Genomic DNA, 25,418 nt, shown 5'->3' with positions numbered 1-25,418 from the left:
GTTCTATTTTTTTGGGGGGAACGGAATTTCGGGTCCGCATTTCCGAATCTGGGCAGCACATTGTGCGGCCCCATAGAAATGAATGGGTCCGCAATTCCGTTCCGCAAAATTCGGAACAGAATTGTGGATGTGTGAATGGACCCTAAAGCTGATATGTCGGTTGAGCCCGCTGATTTCAGCGTGATTGGCCAACCATCTAATGTGTATGGGGAGCCTCCCAACAGCAGATGGCAGGCATTCTGGATTTCAACATGACTGATCCTTTTGTTAGCGGGAAGATAAGCAGCCCACCAGAGGGGTCCGGCATCAGCTTTCTCCCCTCTCTCATTCACAGCACATGCACGATCAGCTGACCCGATCATGTATGTGTATGGAGAAATTGGGAGCGACTCCGCTATCACTGAAAACATAACCTATAACATATTTTGTGATCTATTAAAACTGCTATATATGTTCAGTACTTAACTAACCAGGTATAAAATACCAATATATGGTATCTATATATCAGTATTAGGGCTCATGCACACGACAGTATTTTGCGTTCAGTATACTGGACGTTTTTTTAGTTCAGTATGCGGAACATATACTGAACCATTCATTTCAATGGTTCAGCAAAAAATACTGAAGTGTCTCCGTGTGCAGTCCATTTCAGTATATCAGTATTTCCGTGCCGTGAAAAGATAGAACATGTCCTATTATTGCCCGCAAATCACGCCGCTTGGCTCCATTCAAGTCAATGGGTCCGCAAAAAAAACGGAACACATACGAAAATGCATCCGTATGTCTTCCGTATCCGTTCCGTTTTTGCTGAACCATCTATTGAAAATGTTTTGCCCAGCCCAATTTTTTCTATGTAATTACTGTATACTGTATATGGCATACAGAAAAACGGAACGGAAACAAAAAACGGAACAACGGATCCGTAAGAAATCGCAAAACACTGAAAAAGCCATACGGTCGTGTGCATGAGCCCTTATAGTGTAACTAAGGCCATATATACATACATGGCAGAGTATACATAAGCCAGACAACGGGAAACGCATCAGCTCAGATATGTTCTTTGAGACTATTATGTGCTCTGCGTATTAGGGTCGGTTTAGGGTCATTTCTAAAGGTTTTCTTTCACTTCTTTAGCCAAATTTGTCTGTAGCTCACAAATAGTCTTGGATCATATGTACAAAAATATAAGGCAGTATGGCTAGGTCTACATGACGACATTTGTCACGCGACATTTTGTTGCACCAATGTCGCGCGACAATTTTTATAATGGTAGTCTATGGTGTCGCACTGCAACATGCGACATGCTGCGACTGCGACGCGACAGTCGCAGAAAATCTATTCAAGATGGATTTTTCTGCGACTGTCACGTCGCAGTCGCAACATGTCGCATGTTGCAGTGCGACACCATAGACTGCCATTATAAAAATTGTCGCGCGACATTGGTGCAACAAAATGTCACGCGACAACTGTTGCGCCCTATCTGTCAAGGTCGCGCGACAAATGTCGTCGTGTAGACCTAGCCTATTCCTACCCTAACCAATTAGATGGAGAGCTCCTCCTGTATAGACTAAGCTGGCCTTACACATGATTAGATAAACATTGTCCACTGATTTCTGGAGGACCATCCAACCATCTATAGTGTATGGGAATGTCCTCACCAGCAGACATCAGTGGGAAAAGGGTTGAGCATGTTGGATTTCTACTTGCCTGATCCTTTTATTTACACGGAAGAAAAGCCGCAAGAGGTAAGGGTGACAGCAGCTTTCTCCCTCTGTCTATTAGGAACACATGCACACTTGGCCAAAAGGAAATAGCTGCTCAGCCTACACCTTTATTATGGTAAAATATTGCACTTTTAGACTCCTTGTGATATTTTTTTTTTAAAATATATACGCCAAGGTAAATGATACAGCAACAAGATTATGTACTTTTATCACCACGTAGGGACAAACTTGTATTTTAACCCCTTAGTGACCACCAATACTCCTTTTTACAGTGGTCATTTAGGAGCCTTAGTGCCATGGCTCCTGCTCTAACAGCCTGAATCACCAGAAGTTCCAATCCGGGCTGTTACTGCAGCATCTAAGTGGTTTAGAGGAAGGCAGCTCCCTCTCTCAGGTATTCGCACAGCTGTGAGCGAGATGGCAGGGTAAGGTAACACTGTGTTAAATAGGCCTAATGAAGGCTTCCAGGTCTCCCTGCAGTGTATATTAGGCTGCACCAGAGGTGCAGATTAGTAGTGCCTGTCAAAATGATATTGACAGTATAATACACTGTACTGCATAAGCAGTACTGTGTATTATAGCAGCGATCAGAAGTTAAAAAATGCACCTTTTTTCCATAGAAAAAATGCTTTTCAATGGGAAAAATTGCAAAAATAAAACCCCTCCACATATTTGGTATCGCCATTTCCGTAATGACCCGCACAACACAATTATTATGTAATTTGTCCTGCAAGGTGAACAAGTGAAAAAAAAAAAAGCACTAGAATTGCAGTTTTTTTCTTATTCGCCACCAGAAAAATGGAATGAACAATTAAAAAGTTTTATGTGTCCCAAAATGGTGCCAATAGAAAAGTCATCCTGCAAAAATCAAGCCCTCACACATCTCCAGAGAGCGGGAAAAAGAAAAAAAAGTTATTGGTCTTGGGATACAGTGATGTAAAAACATTTTTTTGTAAAATGTAAATCACTGTAATCGTATTGCTTTTTTTTTTCCTATCCCCCTGAAAGTTAATCAGTAAGTTGTGTCCCCAAAAATCATCCCATTCAAAACTTCAGCTTGTCCTGTAAAAAACTATTTCTCATATGGCTAGATTGACAGAAAAATAAAAAAAGTTATACTTCTTGAAATGCAATGATGAAAAAATGTAAAGAAAATGTTGTGGAACTTTATCAAAGGATGTAACAGAAATGATAACTCGTACTATTATGGAAAGTTCATTATAGGTTGGAGATTTGATCCCCAGTTTTGTTGAGGTTTTTTTTCTTGCCTTTTTGACATTTTTTATGCTGACCGTGGCCGTTTTCTAGGCACAGTGGCCCCTCTGTTGTGAGAATAATCTGTGTATTTTTATGACTGGTGTTTTCATAAACTATTAAAATGTCATTTCAAAAAAAATATCCAATTGCAATTTATTGTAACGTTAATAGGGAACAGGCAAAAGAAAGAAACTGCTCGCGGTATGGAAACATCTTCTACTTTATTCCGTTAGAGCAGAAGTTCCAGTAACCAGGTTTTCTTACCACGTGCGCTCAGCACATCGTGTACATGTCTTTCCAAACCACATTCAAGCCCCTTACAAAAGCCAAGCTAGAGCCTCCCTAGTGTCACTGCAATGCTAGGGAGGCTCGTTCCCGTCGCGGCCTGCTATTGGCTGTCCCCCATCTGTCGCCTGATGTTTTGATCCCCGCAACGGCCGCCGCGTGGGCATCAGAAGCGATGCAGGTGCCGGGGAGCGAGGCAAGTAAAATCTGTGCAAGGGGCCTGGGCATTTGGGGGATGGGGGGGGGTCATTTTTGGGGTTGGACAACCCTTTTAATGTCATTTGAGTTTATATTTTTTGGTTCATATTATTATTGAACAAATTTAAAACCTACAAAACAATAAAAGAAAACTGAAGCTAAAACCTACCTTGTGGAGGTACTGTACCTAGTAAAATTTCCATTGTACAGTGTTCTTTTCCAGGACTGAGTTCCGTCCTAGGGGCTCAATACCGGAAAAGATCTGATCAGTTTTATCCCCATGCATTCTGAATGGAGAGTAATCCGTTCAGTTTGCATCAGGATGTCTTCAGTTCAGTCACTGAACGGCGTTTTGGATGGAGGAGATACAGCATACCGGATACATTTAAACGTTTTAGTGCCGGATCCGGCATAAAAAATACCGCAATGCCGCATGCGCAGACCTTTAAAAATCTGAAAAAATTGAAACGGATCAGTTTGTCCATATGACAGACGGATCCGTTTTTGCTATGCATTTGAGTGACGGATTCGCATCCAGAACTGCTTGCCGGATCACTAGCCTTAGGGTACTTTCACACTAGTATTATTCTTTTCCGGTATTGATTTCTGTCCTAGGGGCTCAATACCGGGAAAAAACTGGTCAGTATTATCCCCATGCATTCTGAATGGAGAGCATTCTGTTCAGGATGCATCAGGATGTCTTCAGTTCAGTCATTTTACCTTTTCTGGACAGAGAAATTTTCTCTGTCCAATATTCCGGAACATTGAAATGTATTAATGCCAGATCCGGCCCCAGGTGTTTCGGCAAAACGGATCAGTTTTTGCAGTCTGCGCATGCTCAGACCTTTTAAAAATGCGAAAAAGAAAAATTCTGGATCCATTTTTCTGGATGACACCGGAGAGACGGATCCGGCATTTCAATGCATTTGTCAGACGGATCCGCATCCAAATCCGTCTGACAAATGCCATACGTTTGCATACGTATTGCCGGATCTGGCAGGCAGTTCCGACGATGGAACTGCCTGCCGAAATCCTCTGCCGCAAGTGTGAAAGTAGCCTTAAAGGGGTTTTGCGAGACCTTTAAGCCTCATTCACACGTCGGTGTTTTGGTCAGTAATTTCCATCAGTGATTGTGAGGCAAAACCAGGATCGGAGCCTCCACAGGCATAAGGTATAAGGGAAAGATCTGCACCTGCTCTGTGTTTAGAGCCGCACCTGGTTTTGGCTCACAATCACTGATGGAGATCACTGACGTGTGAACTAGGCTTTATACTGATGAGCTATCCTCTGGATAGGTCATCAGTATCTGATTGTTGGGGTCCAACACCCAGAACCCCCACCAATCAGCTGTTTGAGAAGGCAGTGGTGCTCGCAGTATCACCATGGTCTTCTCTCAGCTCACCAAGCACAGCGCCGTACGTTGTATAGTGGCTGTGCTTGGTATTGCAGCTCAGCCCCATTCACTTCAATGGGTCTGAGCAGCGCCTGGGGCATGTGACTGATGAATGTCACGCCAGATGGCCTAGGAAAAGCTGCGAGAAGGCCATGGCATTACTGCGAGACAATCAGCTTAAGGCCTCATGCATACGACTGTTGCGTGTTTTGTAGTCCGCAAATTGCGGATCCGCAAAACACGGATGGCGTCCATGTGCGTTCTGCAATTTGCGGAACGGCGCGGACAGCCTTTAATAGAACTGCCTATTCTTGTCTGCAAAACGTACAAGAATAGGACAGGTTGTATATTTTTTTGCGAACCACGGAACGGAGCAACGGATGCGGACAGCACACGGAGTGCTGTCCGCATCTTTTGCGGCCCCGTTGAAGTGAATGGGTCGCATCCGAGCCGCCAAAACTGGTTAAGGTTAAGGAACATACAGTAGCTGAATGTAACACAGAGAATAGGCTAAGAAAGAGTAGTTGGGAGTCCAGAACTTATCAAGAGAACTGTTAATGGGGTATTCCTATCTGGGACATTGATGGCATATTGCCAGGATATGTCTGATAGGAGTGGGTCCAACCTCTGGGACCCGCTCCTATTTCCAGAATGGGACCCCCGATGTGAAGGGCGACCAGCTGTGCTTGCTTCATCCACTGTGGGAGCACTTGGCTATTTCTCGGAAGTCCCATAGCAGTAAATGAAGAGCAAGCCATGCATGCGCATTGTGCTTTACGTCTGGAGACCGATTCTGGAGATAAAAGCAGGTCCCAGAGGTGGGATGCTAGCGATATGCCCTCAGTGTCCCAGATGGGAATACCCCTTTAAGCCAGGCCGTGAGGCATTCCATCTACTAATGCTTAGTTGAATAGCCCACATCAGCAACTCACCCTAAGGGCCCATTTACATGGCCTGATAAGCAGGGCAATGATCTGGGACGAGCCGTCATTTCCTGATCATGGCCAGCTCATTCATGTACAAGCAGCAGTTATCCTCTCTGCATGGGGATGAATGATCGCTACTATGATCACTTGTTGCTGTACTGATTCATTGTTTGTCAGCAGTGCATCCCTTTTATCACAAAACATTGTTCTCCCGACAAATGATGATTTTATGCGCCACATAAGAAACGGATCACCCGACAAATGAGCGGTTTGCTTGTTTGTTGGGTCATCAGCAGCGCTTTTACATGGGCGCCATCAGGAACAAGAATTGTTGCAAACCTGTTAATTGCCCCGATAATCTGCCCCTATAAAGGGGTGCACAAATAGAGGTTTTGCAGGGGGGGTGGGTGGGACTTTGAAGGTGTTAAGGTTCCTTTTACATGGGACTATTGTTAGGCAGATTATTGGGAAATAATGGTTGTACAAACACTCATTCTTGTTAATCGGCCCATGTAAAGGTGCCACAGATCACCAGATGAACGAGCAAATCGCTCGTCCTCATACGCTGTAAATGTAGCTCTCGCCTCCTTGGACAAGAAGGCAATTATGGGGAAGCAATGGTTCCTTCCCGATAATTGCCTGCTCAGTTGGCACTTGTAAATGCACCATTAGGTGCCAAAAAAAGATGGGATATTACTGAGCGATCAGAACTGTTGATGGGACAAAACCTCCTGCTTCACTGCTTATTATTTCTGGCAATTTTAGTAATAAACGTGTCACGCCCTTGCATGGTCTTCCTAGTAGCCAGTGAACACCTAACATCAAGCCCTTTGGGTAGGACGTTTTACATGTGAGCCTTCAGGCTGCTGCCCATGAGCAAAGAGAAATTTGAGAGCCTCCATCTAAGATTACATTCACGCAGCAGTGAAAAAATGGCCATTAAATCTATCCGTTTTTCATGGCATCCATGTTCTTGCCCTCTATCCATTTTTAATGGCTGTTTTGCATCAGTTTTTGTAACGTCCGTTAAAAAAACGGTCTTTAGAAACAGATGCATTTCATTAGGTTTTTTAACATTACAACCCCTGCAGTGCCCTCACAGTTTACATAATGCCCCCATAGTGCTCCCTGGACATCATATTGCCACCAAGTATTACTAATAGCCTCCACTAGTGTCCCTCTGTATAATAAATGGCCCCTTTTGTGCTCCCCAGTAGGAATAATGCTGACCGTGTAGTGCTCCCCAATAGGAATAACACCCCCCTTATAGTGGTCCCTATTCTCACCTTATCCAGTTGAATGTGCGGGGACACTTGCTCTTCACTGGAGACAGCAGGGCCTGACACTTGACATGGTGACATCATCACTCTGGAAATGTCAGGTCCTGCAGCATCCAGTAAGGAGCAAGTGTCCCCGCGCTCTCAAATGGATGTTTTTTTATTTTAACCCCTGAAAGGCCAAAGTGTAACCCGTCATGTGAGTGTAGCCTAATTGACTTTAGTGTTCGGATCCATTCTGTAAAGGTGAATCTGAGGTCATTTCTTTACCTAATTGACTTTGTTCACGATGTGAAATGAGGTCAGGAACTCACCACTGATTGTCATTTACTAAAGAGGTGGATTCTGTTCTTCTGCAGAAACTGATTTTCACAATGTGAAAATGAATAAATATTTGCCAGAACAAGCAATTTGCGGTTAGAAATGACTCCAACTCCCAACATTTTCCTCTTCTCTGCTCAAATACTGTAGCATGCATAATAATCCAATCGAGCATTTTCCCTTTTGTTTGAGGTGATTTGAATAAGCCTTTAAACATATGTGGACAGCTGGTTTTCAGCATGGAGGACATGGTTATTAAATTCACAGATCTGTCCCTGCTGCCAGCGAGGTCAGTAGTACATTGATGTTCTCTCCAGTGCAGGCTTCTGTCTGTGAAGAGGTTAGGGGGGCTTGCTCCATGTTGTAGGGGAGCGGTGGATTTTATATTCCTCCTGGCAGTGATGGAAGTAACTCGTCTGCCTTCTGTTCTTAGAGGTGATTTACTGGTGCCTCTTCTGGACCATTTTCTCAACGATATATCCAATTCGAAGATCACACAATAAACTGCGCTATTTAAAACCGAGGTTACAGTTCAGCCGAGTATGAGGTTTATGAATACACATACCTGACTATGTGCCTTACAGTCTAGAAGTGTTTCTGCATGCTACACAGATGTGAGCAGATGACAGGCACTTAAAAATGTGACTCTACCAATAGCAATCAGTAAGATTTCAGCTATCACTCTTAAAGGAAATGTTCACTTTGAACAGTCCCTTTTTGTTCGAAAGGCCCAACAAGGATAATCTGATCACAGGGTGAGAACCCAGCAATCATCTGTAATCGGAGGAGGAACCTTGCCGTAAGCGTTCAGGTATCCTGCAGCTCCACCACAGGAGAAGTAAAGTATTACTTAGTGTCCATGGAATGCACAGATTGGTTGAGTCCTCCACAGCAAGAGACGCCCATTGTAGCCACCTTATGGCTTATATATAAGGCTATTGAACTGGAGACCATTTTCTTTTTAAGGAGTTTTCTGGTTTCAGCATGTAAAGCCACTTGTTAAGTGTATAAAGAGAAGTTACTTTTTTATAGAAAACGTTTCACTATTTTCAAGATCTTTTGAGGGACAATCCCTCAAACGACACTTTTTGTTCGAAAGGTTCCATAAAAATTAGCTGATCACAAGGTGCAGCCCCTGCAATCATCATAATGGCTGGGTGACCTTGTGTATTTAAGGTGCCTGAGGTTTAGGTTTCCTAGTCTTTAGTAACCATCATAGGTATATTATCTGTCTGACTACTTGTGTACCGTACTCCAGCCTGACTACAAATTCTGAATTCTAGCTGCCTGCCCTGACCCTAGCCGGTTTCTCGGAATGCCCTACTGCCGCCTATGCTGAACTCAGACTTGTCCCTTTCAAATGCTGGTACACTGCTTGCCCTGACTTAAGCCCGTCTCCAGGCTATTCATGTTGCCTGATCCCTCAGTGCTTTGCACCTGTGTGTCTGACCGCCATGAATCAGCTGCCATCCTCAGCAGTAACGCCTTTACTGTGAGCCCAAAGCCAAACTAGTTGGTTGGTACAGTGGTTTTACACCCAGTACCCATAACACCATTGAAATCAGTGGTCTCTCCATGTAATGAACGAATAAGTCCTCCACAGCAAGAGGTCCTCTTTGTAGCCACTTTCTGGCTTATTGCCTGCTTAGTGCATAAAGATAGGTTTTCAGTATACTTTGTCTATCAATTTTTCATAATTTTCAAGGGGGAGACTGATGCCACTGTAGTAGTGCAACATACCTGCTACTGAACAGAGTGTGGACATGCAGAACCGTTCTTTTTTGCTTGCACCTTGAGTGAGCCCCAGCTAATGTCATCCTACCTTCTCAGTCATAGAGTTCTGAATGCTTGGATTACACTATGACTCAAAAGGGTTGTTCCCGTGGCGAGTATTATTTTACTCTGTTAGATCGCCAAAAACATAACATGTTTTTTTTTTTAAACATTTAAAAGTAATTATCTTGTGTCTAGATTTTGCTGTTCTTTTAATTCTTTCAAAATGTCCATCTAATGTGTCCAGTACGGGTGGTCACACATGCTCAGTAGCTAAGCCACACCTCCCAGATCCTCTTGTACACAGGCAGAAAGTGATTCTGTGCAGACTGCAATAAGAATCTGCGCACTACAAGTATCTTCTTCTCACCAGAACTGGATGGATGGATGAGATGGATGTTGTGAGAGGGAATCAAGAGACACTTGAGGTTGCTTTAATAAAGCTAGTGCAAACGTATTATATTTTCATAATAAATCTAATACTTAGGGCTTGTTCACACGAATGTGCCTTGTTTTGCGGTCCGCAAAATACGGATGCCGCCCGTGTGCCTTCGCAATTTTCCTATTATAGAAATGCCTATTCTTGTCCGCAAAACGGACAAGAATAGGACATGCCTCATCATTTTTTGCGCCGCCATGGAACGGAGCAACGGATGCGGACAGCACATGGAGTGCTGTTCGCATCTTTTGCGGCCCCATTGAAGTGAATGGGTCCACACCCGAGCCGCAAAAAAAAAAATGCGGTTCGGATGCGGACCAAAACCACGGTCATGTGAATGAGCCCTTAATCTAAGGACAACCCCTTTAAAATTGCATGTGCCTCACCTGGGAGAATGTAGGGTCTGTTTATAGTAGTTTATTATAGTAACAAAATGGAGTACTAAGTATAGGCTGTGTATACCTTCACAACTTTTTTTATTTTTCCATTTTATCGCAAATTAAAAAATAATGAAACTTTTAAATAGATCTTGATCAAAAATGTTCTGTTGTTGTTGTTTCTACAACACTTATGCATCTCCATGGTGACAGACTACAAACAAAACCCAGTGTAGTCTGATTGAGCAGTCATCCTCCCTTTTATCTCTTCTCTCATCAGAAGTATGTAGCGAGAAGGCTGATTCAGCAAGATAGTGTATACTGAGGTCTGACTAGAAGCTGTGGAAACACTGCAATAAGACTACATTTAGACAACCTCAAGTCCTACACTTGTTGGGGAACTACAAGTCTCAGCAGAGAGGCACAATGAGCTGACTGGCTTGAGTTTTTTTAAGCCTACATCAAGGTTTTTATGGGTTTTAGTTTTCCATATCTTATTTTTTGAACTATAAATATATAAAGTTGAGGTTGCGCTCTTTACTTTTTAAGCATTTTTTTACTAGGCTGCAAAAATATGATTTGCTGCTAGTTGATGTTAAGCATTTTCACACCTTGTTTTATATGTCCATTGGTTTCATGTAAGTAATACTAAAATATGTTGATGCAATGTCTTATAAACAGCTGAGAATACGGAAACTCACACATGTTTGTAACATTAGACTTTATCGATTTTTTTTTTTTTCTCTTAAAGGGGCAATACAGATAAAAATCCAAATCTAAAAACACCAGAACTGTACCAAATAAAAATTTTCTACTCAAGTTCTCAGCTGCGGTCACATGAACCATCCTTCTTTAGGGTTCCCAGTGTATCAGTCTGATACACCCGGCCTAATTGATGAAAATTAGTACAGGAAAAAAATAGCCGTTAGTTTTCTAGTACAGACTAGAAGTTGAAAACTGCAATCTGGTTGTTACTGGCGCACCACCGCACGTTTGCCTCATCTTCATGCAAGAGGCTTGTTCTATACTCTCATGAGGACTCTTAGACAAAACAGTACTGTGAAAAAACTGCTGTACTACACTGAACAAAAATATAAACGCAACACTTTTGATTTTGCTCCCATTTTGCATGAGCTGAACTCAAAGATCTGAAACATTTTCTACATACACAAAAGACCCATTACTCTCAAATATTGTTCACAAATCTGTCTAAATCTGTGTTAGTGAGCACTTCTCCTTTGCCAAGATAATCCATCCCACCTCACAGGTGTGGCATATCAAGGTGCTGATTAGACAGCATGAATATTACACAGGTGTGCCTTAGACTGAGTTCACATCAGCGCTCAGCCTTTCCGTTCTCCTGCTCCGTTATAGGAGCAGGAGAACGGAAAGGACGGATTGGGCACATAACTGAGGCGAACGCAGCCTACGGACCCCATAGACTATAATGGGGTCCGTTAGGTTTACGCTCAGAAGAAGATTTTGGAGCGGAGACAAAAGTCCTGCATGTACTACTTTCGTCTACGCTCCAAAATCATCTTCTGAGCGTAAACCTAACGGACCCCATTATAGTCTATGGGGTCTGTAGGCTCCGCTCGGCTAAGTGCCCAATCTGTCCTTTCCGTTCCCCTGCTCCTATAACGGAGCAGGAGAACGGAAAGGCTGAATGCTGGTTTGAACAAAGCCTTAGACTGCCCACAATAAAAGGCCACTCTGAAAAGTGCACAGTTTTGCCTTACTGAGGGGGTGGGGGAGTGGGGGTCAGAAAACCAGTTAGTATCTGGTGTAGTCACCATTTGCCTCATGCAGTGCAGCGCATTTCCGTTGCATACAGTTGATCAGGTTGTTGATTGTGGCCTGTGGAATGTTGGTCCACTCCTCTTCAATAGCCGAAGTTGTAGAATATTGGCAGGAACTGGAACACGTTGTCGTATACGCTGATCCAGAGCATCCCAAACATGCTCAATGGGTGACATGTCCGGTGAGTATGCTGACCTTGCAAGAACTGGGATGTTTTCAGCTTCCAGGAATTGTGTACAGATCCTTGCCATATGGGGCCGTACATTATCATGCTGCAACATGAGGTGATGGTCGTGGATGAATGGCACAACAATGGGCCTCAGGATCTCATCACGGTATCTCTGTGCATTCAATAAAAATGCACCTGTGTTCGTTGTCCATAACATAACGCCTGCCCAATGGGTCTTTTGTGTATGTAGAAAATGTTTCAGATCTTTAAGTTCAGCTCATGCAAAATGGGAAAAAAACCGAAAGTGTTGCGTTTATATTTTTGCTCAGTGTAGATTTTAGATCAGGCACACATTACCATTTAGTCTAAGTTCGGGAAACAAAGCTCAATTTTAATTCTGGTTAGATCATTTTTAACGGGGTTAATCCACTTAGCACTTGAAGCACTGGCAAAGCCATCACAGCCATATACACCAAGCCTGTACAGTGGCACCTGTCTATGGTTCAGACTTATAGGCACTCTGTAAGGGGATATCCCACGATTAATGTAAAAAATGAAAATCATGCGTAATCTAGTCCATGACAACCTCTTTTTAACAAATCTAGAACCATCCCTGTACCATGAGGATAATACTTGAAGTCTACGTTGGAGTACTTTGCACCAAGTTGATCAAACTTTGTGCAATGTTTTTAAACTTGGCCCATCTTTAAATGTTTTCCAGCAAGTGATGTGTCATGGACATTCCTGTGGCAGGTACCAGGAGATCGGAGAGACTGGCAACTCGTGGGTTAAATTGACAAGTTCCCTGTGGATCTTACTGTGTCTGTGTTTTGGTAAATGCCACACCCCTTGCTTCAGGTGTTGCTTGTTGGTAATTTACCTTTACCATAAGTAGCCGCTTCTCATTCTTGGAGGTGCGGTTTATAGATTTTCTTCCTGTCTTCTAACTAGCTGGTCGGTTGTACTCTGTGGTGCTTCTGGAGTTGCCAGTTTTCTACTTTCAGCTACGTCTTGTCTTTTCTTATTGTTTTGTGTTTGTTATATTCCCTGTTGTTTGTATCTGGGCCTGAGACAGAGTCTTCTATTCGTCCATCTGGGGAGGAATGGGTTGTCTCTGGTCCTAACCTAATTACAGAGCCTTATAGGAATATAAGGGCCTAGGTATCCAGCATATGAATATTCCTACCTTCAACGTCTATTCATATTGATGGTTGTTTAGGAGGTGGCCTGTTCCTTCCCTAGTTTCCAGGCCCAGTTACTGTTCCCCTTCCCTCCTGTGTTTAGTTTGGAGTTTTCCCCCCACACTGATCATGACATAATGGCCTATTAGCTGGTCATCGGGACTCCCCACGATCAGCTGTTTGGGTGTAGCTCCAGTGCAGGAAAGACACAGCTCCATCAACTATGTAGTAGACAGAGCGTGTCACTGCAGCGCTGCACCCATTGACTTCAATAGGAGCTGCTCTGTAGTAATGAGGTCCCTCACTTACATAGGTGATGGTGCTGTGTAGTTCTGGCACCAGAGCTACAACTGAATGGTGGGGGTTTGTGGTGTGGGACCACCACTGAGGATAGGCCATCACTTAGTAAAAGCTGGACAACCTCTTTAAACCTTGCACTTTTGTCTAGAAGTGCTATTTCACTTTTGACTTTCAAAATTATTTTTGCAACTTTTTGTAATTCTAAAATGCAACTCATTAAGGGGGTTTTCTGGCCATATATATTGATGACCTATCGTCAGGCTAGGTCATCCATATGAGATAGGCGGGTGTCCGACTCCTGTAACCCCTGCCGATCAGCTGTTTGACGAGGAGGCGGCCACCATGCGAGTGCCGCTTACTCGTCATTATACTATGCGTCGCCTCGTCTGCAGCAGCGGCGTAATGTAATTACAAGCACTCGCTCTATTCAAGAGAATCCAGTGAGTACTTGTATTACACTGCACCTCCGAGACGAATTGCATCGTAATCAACAGGAAGCAGGACTTGCATGTAGCGCCGCCTTCATCTTCACACAAATGATCGGGGGGGGGGCCAGGTGTTGGACCCCAACCGTTCTGATATTGATGACCTATTCTGACTAGGTCATCAATACATATGACCGGACAGCCCCTTTAATATAGCTAACTATGCCCACTTTTCCACCCACTTTTCAAAACCGGAGTGAGTGGTGTTTTCTGGCTTCAAAAAGTTGAAATTTTTTGCACAAGTAACCAGAATAAGTTGCATAGACCTATCTTTCAACTTTTTGAAGCCAGAATTCTGGAGTGCAGGGCATTATGAATTCCCACCATAGACTTGATATATGCAGTTAGACCGTAGTTCAGCTTTCATGAATCGGCCTCTCTCGACAAGAACAGAAGAAGGATAATTCCACATTAAAACTGTAATTGCAGAATCCCTTCATCTGCTCTTTTCCCAATAATTCCTGCTCCACAGCTTCTCCTCTGTGTTCCTGTCTGGGTTGGATTACTGACCTGTCGTGCTTGTGGCTTGCCATATTTTCCCAAATAAAATAAACAGTGGATTAAGAGCTGCTCGGTTCCTTCAGCTTGGGCCAATTATGTTGTCCTTCTTTCTTTGGCACAATTACAAACTGGAAGTGATTGGCATTTCAGGTTAGAGGCACAAGTGGAATCTCAGCTGCCGCTATTCCGGAGAGGGGATTGTTTTATTTCAAACCTTTGGTTGGGTTCCCACTTCTTAGCAGAGATAATTGCATGTTGTTCAGCTTCCAGCATTGATATTAGCATTGATTTATTTTCATTTTGTAATCAAGAAAAACTATCAGGCTGTAATTAAAGGGGTTATCCCACAAAGAGTATTACTATGCAGTGAATAGGGCGTTTTATATAAAGTATACAGGCAATAAGATTTTTTGTGTACATTACATTTACCTCTCTGGTAGTGCCCCCTGCTGTTTCTCTTGTGGTCAAAATTCAGGTCCACCTTCTGCATTTGATGGTGGACTCATATATGCCCAGTGGTGTCCCTGCTCCCTTCCACTTCTTAGTGCTGGTATAATGATCTCATAGTGAAGCAGTTCAGACAACTAAATTCAAAGGAATATATACAGTGCCTTGAAAATGTATTCATACCCCTTGGACCTTTCCACATTTTTGCACGTTACACCCACAAACCTAGGGCTCATGCACATGTTTTGCAGTCCAAAAATTGTATATATGTAAAACACGGATACCGGCCCTGTGTAGAAAGGAACAGCTGGCCCCTAATAGAACAGGGGGCCGCAAAAAAATAAAACAAAAACAAAACTAACAGGCACGGAGAAGAAACGTGTTCGTGTTCATGAGCAGTGATGGCCAGTTCGCAATGTTCGCCAGCGAACACATACGACTGCCATCTTTAGTAAGGTTAGTCTCATCCGTCCGGCAATGCACAGGTAAGCCCTTAATTGTGCCTGTGCAGCGAGCCGATTAAATGCGGTCACCGGGCGCAGGCAGTTCCGAGAACAGCTGAAGGCCCCCGGCGGCTGTGCCTGCTCCCGGTGACCGCATGACCGCATGTTCATGAGACCTTAAATGTATTTTATGTGATAGACCAACACAAAGAAGCAAGTATGTGTGAAGTGAAAAGAAAATGATACATGGTTTTCAAAATTTTCAATAAATATAAATCTGAAAAGTGTGGTGTACATTTGTATATAGCACCCCTAAATAAAATCCAGTGTGACCAATTTCCTTCAGATGTCACCTGTGTGTAATTTATTCTCAGTATAACTACAGATGTTCTGTGAAGAGATTTGTTAGAAAACATTAGTGATCAAACAGCATCATGAAAACCAAGGAACACACCAGACAGGTCAGGGATAAAGTTGTGGAGAAGTGTAAAGCAGGTATTTACAAATGCCTATGTAGGCATTAGAAACCTATCTTGGCCCGGGTTACTTTAATACTTCACTTTTATTGACCACATTGTTAAAAAGTGTCACTATTCATTGTGAGTCACATTTGAAATGACACAGACAAAACACAAAATAACTGCTAAGGTGTTAAAAACACAGTTGTGGCCCACCACAAAAAATACTATATGTTATCAATAGGAGGCGATATACTGAATCGCTCACTCCAAAAGTGAGGAGAAAAGCAGAATCAATTCCATATACCCACAGGGGGTGATATTAGTTATTGCCGGCAAAGCTTATTTGATGATGGCAAATGTCAATAGTGGGAGACTGATGTCATCATACCACTTATATACTGATGGACTATTTGCCAAATTTACTGTTTGCCAGCATGTAGGGCTATTATCATATATGCCCTGGACTGAAAGGGTATGTGGCCCTGCTAGTACCAAGAAAAATGCCTGTGAGCCAGACACAGCCACTATTATTTGTTAGCAGAGTGGCTGACCATGTGTCTATGTACTGTTGACAACACCAATTGTTTGGCAACAGTAGGCGACGAATCGCACAAATTGTTGCGCCTTAGATGTATGGGGGGATTTTTGACAGCCACCCTCCATACAACTGGGCATACTCAAAGGACACTAACACTTAGATGATGGCATTGGCTGCACTAGTAGTGAGTGGAATATACACACTGCTGGTGAGTGCCAGACTGTCCAAACCAGCACAGTAAATGCTCACTGCTAGTGCAAAGGGGTTGCCACTAAGCGAGCCCAGCCACTGCTTGTTGCTGGCTAGGTGCGTTCCCACATATCAGGATACTGTTACCAGCAAATGTGGTTAACAGCACCTGGAGTAGCAAGTAGAGCAAGGTACTGCCCTTTGTTGAGGAGGATTTATGGTATCCACCCTCAATACAGCCAGAACGCAATCATGGTGCAGTTTGTCCCTAACCAAAGGCGATCGCTGTACTGTTATATCCTAAATGTGCAGGTTGCTGGTGAGACCAGCCATTTAATGTTAGTGCAGTCAGACTGATGTGTTCTGTGTCTAACTGCAAACACCGCCTAATGGTGCTGTTAGACAAATCAATTGGTATACACAGGACTAGCAGGACTGCTGTCCTCCTAAGTGTGACCAGTCATAGACAAAAACCGGTCACTAGTAGTGATTAGCAGATGGGTGCCACTTGTCTGCTTATTAAAACCTAAAACTGCCCCCCAACATGTTTCGCCAGTCTCGCTGCCCTCTTTTTTAGGCCAAGGCCCATCCTTGAGGGACAGGGAGAAATGGGCATACAACGCCAGGACTTAAATGACTCTCTTAGGGTGATCAATTTGTCTAGTTTCATCTTGGGACCAGAACATATTAAAATACTTAACAAAGGTTTGTCCTTTACACCAACCCCCTCCTTCCAATGTTTCAATTGGGTTAAAGATATAAACCTGTTCGCCAGGAAGCTTGCCCTCCATAAAACCTTTAATCAGCAGGCTAGAGAGTTCCAGCGGTCACAGGCCAATGAAAGACGAGCCTTGGCCATTTTGGAATCACTAGACACTTTAGATGAAAATGCTGAAGATATAGTTGAGGCACCTTTTTCAGGATTAAAACCACAATCAAAATATACCCCTCCGTTTTCTCAGTATGGTAATATTGACACTTTTGTGCAATTAGTAACTAGAGATTTAAAAACTGTCAGTACTAAAATACCAGCTGCTCAACTTAATCTAGGGATAGAGGAACAACGGGCCCTTGAGGAACTCAGCCTGAATGACGATTTGGTAATAAAATCTTCAGATAAGGGGGGCAATGTTGTCCTTATGGACAAACAGGATTATAAAAAATGGTGGAGGATTTGGTTAAACAAAGTGACACCTATCAGAAGCTGGATTGTAATCCGACGGACAGGTTTCTAGCAGAATTGAAAGCAATCCTGACTACCGCTAAGGTGGATAAACTAATATCAAAAGAGGAATTTAAATATCTTTTGAACATGCATCCCACAATTGCTACCATTTACGCGATCCCAAAAGTGCATAAACAGAGGCGACCAGTACCGGGCAGACCAATTGTGTCCGGTAATAATAGCCTGACCGAAAACATTAGTCAATATATTGACGAGTTTATAGCACCTTTTGTGCCTAGTTTGCCATCTTTTATCAAGGACACCAAGGATGTGGTCATCAGGCTCCAGGACATCCAGGTCACTTCAACAACTAAATTGGCCAGCCTTGACGTTGAGGCCTTATATACCAACATAAGGCACAACTTAGGGATAAAGGCGGTCTCTACTTTTCTTTCCACAAAAAGTATTCACTTTCACGCACATAATGAGTTTCTTTTAACTCTCCTCAGTTATTTACTCACTCACAATTACTTCCTGTTTGACGGCCAGTATTATTTACAATCAGTCGGGACCGCAATGGGGAGTAAATGTGCACCAAATTATGCCAATTTATTTTTGGGGTGGTGGGAGGATACCATAGTTTTCACCTCTGATTTTTCTGAATTCACTCAGCACATTTTATTTTGGGGGAGGTATATCGATGATGTGCTAATCCTTTGGGATGGCACCACCGATAATTTTCACCGTTTTGTTACTGCACTTAACACTAATGCCATTGGTATGGCATTCACATCAGAAATTAGTGACCGCACTATAACTTTCCTGGATCTCAAATTGTCCCTGGACCCTGATGGCCACATCCGATCAGAGGTTTACCGTAAACCTACAGCAACGAATAGCCTACTGGAATGGAATAGCTTCCATCCGGGACCTCTTAGGAAAGGAATACCTATAGGGCAATACATTAGGGCCCGCAGGAATTGCTCCGACGAAGTCAGTTTTGAAAATGAAAGTAAGATCTTATACGATCGATTCCGAGCCAGAGGCTATCCAAAAAAAGTCCTGCATCATGCCTATGCCCGGGCAAGCAGGACCAATAGAACGGAGCTTCTGACCAATTCATCTAAGGCTTCAAAGATGCCTACTGTCAGATGCATTGGCACCTTTGATGCACAAAATAAAAAAGTGTTTGGGATCCTTAGGAAGCATTGGCATCTTCTATGGGCTGACAATGACTTGAGGACAGTCATTACAGCTAATCCCAGTGTTACCTACCGTCGTGGAAGAAACCTAAAGGACGTATTAGTCCATAGTTTCTTTCGTCCAGAACCACCAAAGACAACCTGGTTAAAATCAAATGTTACTGGAACTTACCCCTGTGGGAACTGCGTCTATTGCCCGCTTGTGAAAAAATGTCGGTCCTTCGTAAATCCTGTGGACAAAAAAGAATATCCGATTAGACAATACATCAATTGTAAAACCAAAGGCATTGTCTATGCCATCCAATGCCCTTGTCTCAAAATTTATGTTGGTAAGACATCCCAAGAATTTAGGAGAAGGATGTGTCAACACATTAGTAGTATCAACACCCTTGCAGACACATCCATCTCGAAACATGTTAGAAGTCATCATGGGGGAGATCACAAGGTCCTGAAGTTTTGGGGCATTTGCAAAAAAACTTTAGGAGCAAGGAAAGGTGACCTGGACGCCATTCTTTTACAAGAGGAAACCAGGTGGATTTATCGCCTTGACAGCTTGAATCCAAAGGGATTGAACGAAGGATTCGCATTTACTGCCTTTCTATAAATACTGGAAAATATTAACAATTGTTTGGAATTGATCAGATTTTCAATTATTCCAACTACCATTAAGTGTTTGCATTATCAGTAGAATCTATAGTTATGCACAGACATAATATCAAATTAACATGTTTGAATTCTCTGCACCGTATCTAAGTATTAAGATGAAAATGAGTATACAAAACTGTACATAATCATGAGAATTATCAGTTTTTCCCTTTTTCTATACTGTTAAGTAACCAATCATATCACTTTCTGGAGTAGCGAGACGCTTCCGGTGTCTTAATTCAAGTGTTTGCTGTCATGCTGGTCATTAATAATATCTACAAATAGATTTGTGAGGAGTCACTCGTTGGCATGGGGGTCTGGTTCTTCTCCCCTTTGCCCACTTATCTTCCTCTTTCTCCACTAAGATGTTGATTGGTAGTAATTAACAGCACATTTTTAGCTCAACATCTAATAGAGAATCATATTTCATCTCTCTCACAATGACAGACATAACTATGTCCCACCTTCGTGATGGCAGATATAATATAGTTGAGCCCTGCGGGGAGATCCGGTTCACTTAGAGTTCGTGCGCATGTTTTCGCTGCGCAGCGCATGCGCATTGAGCCGCTTCAGTGTATTTTTCACGTCGGAGTTCCGGCGCATGCCCTCTCTGGCATTGCGACGCCGTGATGACGCTAATGGAGAGGCTTGGCACAGGGAGATGACGTCAGCCGGCTCCACTCATGGCGATTTGGTTACTGGAATGTGTTGCCTCTATCACTGATTGGCTAGTCGTCTCTGTCAATCACGAGGACACCATTTAGCCTTCCGGTACAGAATTTCATTCATTGCTGCCCATTACCCCTGATGAAGCCAGCGAGACTGGCGAAACATGTTGGGGGACAGTTTTAGGTTTTAATAAGCAGACAAGTGGCCCCCATCTGCTAATCACTACTAGTGACCGGTTTTTGTTTATGACTGGTCACACTTAGGAGGACAGCAGTCCTGCTAGTCCTGTGTATACCAATTGATTTGTCTAACAGCACCATTAGGCGGTGTTTGCAGTTAGACACAGAACACATCAGTCTGACTGCACTAACATTAAATGGCTGGTCTCACCAGCAACCTGCACATTTAGGATATAACAGTACAGCGATCGCCTTTGGTTAGGGACAAACTGCACCATGATTGCGTTCTGGCTGTATTGAGGGTGGATACCATAAATCTTCCTCATAAGTGGTATGATGACATCAGTCTCCCACTATTGACATTTGCCATCATCAAATAAGCTTTGCCGGCAATAACTAATATCACCCCCTGTGGGTATATGGAATTGATTCTGCTTTTCTCCTCACTTTTGGAGTGAGCGATTCAGTATATCGCCTCCTATTGATAACATATAGTATTTTTTGTGGTGGGCCACAACTGTGTTTTTAACACCTTAGCAGTTATTTTGTGTTTTGTCTGTGTCATTTCAAATGTGACTCACAATGAATAGTGACACTTTTTAACAATGTGGTCAATAAAAGTGAAGTATTAAAGTAACCCGGGCCAAGATAGATTTCTATTGCCTACATAGGCATTTGTAAATACGTGTTGAATTAACCTTGCCCAGGTTGGTCCTGTATTTATGGATTGAAGTGTAAAGCAGGGTTCGTTTTATAAAAAAAAAAAATATTCCAAGCTCTGAATATCTGATGAAGCACTGTTCAGTCCATCATCCAAAAGTGGAAGGAGTTTAGCACAACTGCAAACCTACCAAGACATGGCTATCCATCTAAGCCAGGGATGACCAACCCGAGGCTCTCCAGCTGTTGCAAAACTACAACTCCCAGTATGCCAAGACTGCCTACAGCTTTCAGCTTAGAGCAGGGCATGATGGGAGTTGTAGTTTTACAACAGCTGGAGAGCCGCAGGTTGGCCATGCCTGATCTAAACTAAGAGCCCAGGCAGGGAGAGCACTAATTAGAGAAGCAGTCAAGAGGCCCATGGTCACTCTGGAGGAGCTGCAGAGATCACAGCTCAGGTGGGAGAATCTGGTGGAGACTGTACTTCACAAATCTTGTCTTTATGGAAGAGTGGCAAGAAGAAAGCCATTTGTGAAAACAAGCCATAGGAAGTCCCATTTGCAGTTTGCCACAAGCCATGTAGGGGACACAGCAAACATGTCGAAGAAGGTGCTCTGGTCAGATGAGACCAAAGTTGAACTTTTTGGCCTAAATGCAAAATGCTATTTGTGGCAAAAAACTAACACTTCACCCTGAACATTACATACCATAGTGCTATTTCTTAGTGGATTAGCGGGGGCTGTGTGTGATGGGCTGTTTTCTATGCAGAGAAGACAGAAGAAGGGGTTAACAAGAGCTGACTGCAAAGTACTCCTGGGAAATGCAGGTGTTAGAGGAGCTGCTGCCCACCCACAGAAACTGAAGAAACAAAAGTTGGAGGTAGGGGGAGAAAAAGTGTGACAATTACACTGGCGAGCTGCTTTGCACTGCCTGGCCCTGTCAATCAAAGTAGCCAGGGAGGGGCTGGCCAGAGTGGAGCTTGGGTGCAACAAGAGCAATGGTGATGCCCTCATTGCACCAAGAGCCTAATTTGCAAGAGAAGAAAAAGTATCATAACTCAGGAACAGACCCTTGGATCAGCCAAAAAAAAAAAAAAGCTGTGACCAATCAGCTGCTTGAAGAGGCTGCAGTGCCCCCACAGTATATCAAACGTAACTAACTACATACATCATATAGTGGCTGGGCTTGGTATTGCAGCCCAAATGCATTCACTTGAATGGGACTAAGCGGCACCTAGGCCATGTGACCGTTGAACAGGACTTCACCCCCAAGATCAGACATTGATGACCAGTCCTGAGGAGAGGGCATCAATATTGTACTCCTAGAAAACTCCAGTCAACCTGTAGCTCATCAAATGTTGAAAACCAGCAAAGATTGTACACTTTTAGCATGGACAGAACATTTAATGAAAAAAGTAGTTTCATGGATTTTCTTACGTTGTCTAAGAATCGCTTTAATTAAATCATGACAACTTTTTCTTCTTCAGACATTTCCTTAAATGACTTTCAGCTGGTGATGCTGGAATAGCCAGTTACTGTTTTGTCTAGCTATAGATAGGAGTGAGGGAGATTTATCATGTGGGGATTTTTTATGTTGAAGAATTATTAGATTTTAAAGGGGTTATCCAATTCAAAAAATGCCCCCACAATGCCCGGGCCCTTCCTATAGATAATACTTACCCCGGCTACTGTGTCGCTCGGGATCCCTGTATGGCTGCCGCTGCATATCCCCGTTGTGCAGATCAAAACATGCGGTGACGGGAAGTGCAGCCAGTAGCAGGCCGCGGCTGTGACCAGCCTCCCTGGTATCACGGGTGACGTCAAGTGAATGGGGCTTTGCTGCTATACCAAGCAGAGCTGCTATCAAATGGATGACGCTGTGGCTGGCAGGCTGTAATGAAACTGCAACTCTCACTGGAGCACCACAGTCTTAAAGGGGTTGTCCAGGATTTTTGTACTGATGGCCTATTCTGAGGACAACTCCTTTAAGCGTCTAATAACCAGGATCGTACTTGTGAAATGGTCAAATCTGTTGAATATGTTCTTCGTTCTCATTTGTATCGCATTTCCCTATATAGGTATTAATTAGGGATTGACCGATTAACGGAAGTAACGATATAAAAGTAATATCAGGAAGTATTACTTTACTGAAAGAGTAGTGGATGCATGGAATAGCCTTCCTGCAGAAGTGGTAGCTGCAAATACAGTGAAGGAGTTTAAGCATGCATGGGATAGGCATAAGGCCATCCTTCATATAAGATAGGGCCAGGGGCTATCCATAGTATTCAGTATATTGGGCAGACTAGATGGGCCAAAGTGTTCTTATCTGCCGACACATTCTATGTTTCTATGTTTCTATAAAAGAGAAAATAGTAGACAACTTTGGTTGTTGTTAATGGTAACCATACAACGGTAAATGTAAACATCCATCTTGCAGAAATTTTGAGTACGTCTGTTGATGAGCACTCGGCAAACAGTAAATGCTCCACTCATAACAAAATATTGTTTGAAAATGATACATAATTTTGTCAATGTCTAGCAACCAATAAAATAACGTATAGGAATGTCGGTTGTAATTGACATTTTTGGGTACATATTGAAAGCTACTTGGGAGGCAGTAGGTGACACAATTACAGTAAGATAGCATTCATGAGAAAAGAAACATGTTGGATGCGGAGCCAAGTCGTGCTGACAGAAAGACGTACCTGCAGCGAGCTCCAGTGCTACCATGGAAATACTCTATCCTCCCTGCAGCCTCTCCCCTGACCTGCTCCTCTTTATCTCCATCATCAGTGGTCCCTACTCAGTTGTTGTTTTTTTGGGCTCCCGCCGCATCTCCCTGACGATTCTTTACCCCGAGGCTTGTTGCGGGGTGGCCAATGTGCAGCTCTCCAGCTGTTGTAAAACTACAATTCCCACCATGCCCTGCTGTAGGCTGACAGCTGTAGGCAGTCTGAACATGCTGGGAGTTGCAGTTTTGCAACAGCTGGAGAACAGAAAGACAAGAACACTAGCTGTCTGGTGAAATATGCTTGTTCCTAAAATCTACCCCCCACTCCAGAACTAATGGCATATTTGGATGGACATTACATTCAGCACTACCAAATATATACACTGCACAGCTATTATATCCAGACACATTCTATGATATTATCAGCCGATATTCAGGATTTTGTACATAATCGGTATCTGCATCTAACCTTGCCGATATACCGATAATGCGTATAAAGAGAAAACTAGTGAGCGCTTCCATTATGGAAGCGTGCACTAGTATGCATCGGGTGCCGGAAGTGGGAGAAAAAGCACAGCAAGCGCTTCCGATACTCACCCTCCCTGGTCTTCTTTGATGGCGCCGACGCTGCACTGTCCTGAGCCCGTACAGCGTCAGGACGTAGTGCGCGGACTATGACCTGACGCTGCGCGCTGTCAAGTGACAGTGCAGCGTGGGCCAGAGAACACAGGGGAGCGAGACGCTAGACCCGGAGATGAAGAGGAGCCGCGGCGCAGGAGAGGTGAAGAGTTTTTTTTTTTTTTTATTCATCTGAGGTCTGATAGGGGTTAATAAAGGTCTGATCTGAGGTCTGCTAGGGGTTAATAAAGGTCTGATCTGAGGTCTGATGGGGGTTAATAAAGGTCTGATCTGATGTCTGATAGGGGTTAATAAAGGGCTGATAGGGGTTAATAAAGGGCTGATCTGAGGTCTGATAGGGGTTAATAAAGTCCGTTAGGAGGTGTGGAAATTGGCATTTGGCACTAGTATATTATAAATGTAAATTATAAATTGACTACCAACTAAGGGATTTATTAATTTATAGTTTACATTTATAATATACTAGTGCCAAATGCAAATTTCCACCACCTCAGTGACTACCAACTAATATAATATTTATTATGAGATACAAAATATCGGTATAAATTATCGGCTATCGGCCTGAAAGTTCACAGATTATCGATAACGGCTCTAAAAAATCAATATCGGTCGATCCCTAGTATTAATGTCATATGAGTAGTTAGGGGCAGTTAAGGATGCAGCACTGTTCATCCGTTATTGCTGCATATTCATGGGCTCCAGATTTGTCCACAGCTCTGAAGTCCAGAGGTGCAGGTAAAAGAACCTAAAGGACCTTTGCGCCGCAATCTGCGCCAGAAATACGCCTAATGTAGGAATATTTCTGGTTAGTAAATGACCCCCTTAGTGTTTATTCTTTTTGCTGCCGCCTTGGATCCCTCTTTGCAGAGATTGCCTGAAACCAAAGTTTTATTACTGTAGAAAGTAAAGAGTATTGTGATCTTGTCCCCAGCGCTGTCCTCAGAGGAGTTGCTCGTAGCTGGTTAGTTGGAGCAAAAGTTCTGTGTTGTTTAACATCAGATGCGTTTCAGGATCTGACTGCTCCCTTCTTCAGGTGGATTTTATT

At 43.2% G+C, this 25,418-nt stretch overlaps 1 protein-coding gene across 2 annotated transcripts in view; it reads left to right on the top strand.

Moving 5' to 3' along the window:
- Positions 1-25,418, top strand: part of MPP7 (MAGUK p55 scaffold protein 7) — a 339,705-nt gene that overhangs the window by 182,200 nt on the left and 132,087 nt on the right. The gene's annotated exons all lie outside the window — the stretch shown is intronic.

The sequence above is a fragment of the Bufo gargarizans genome, chromosome 5 (genome assembly GCF_014858855.1).
Source record: "Bufo gargarizans isolate SCDJY-AF-19 chromosome 5, ASM1485885v1, whole genome shotgun sequence".
NCBI lineage: Eukaryota > Metazoa > Chordata > Amphibia > Anura > Bufonidae > Bufo > Bufo gargarizans.
This window is presented reverse-complemented; position numbering and strand designations above follow the sequence as displayed.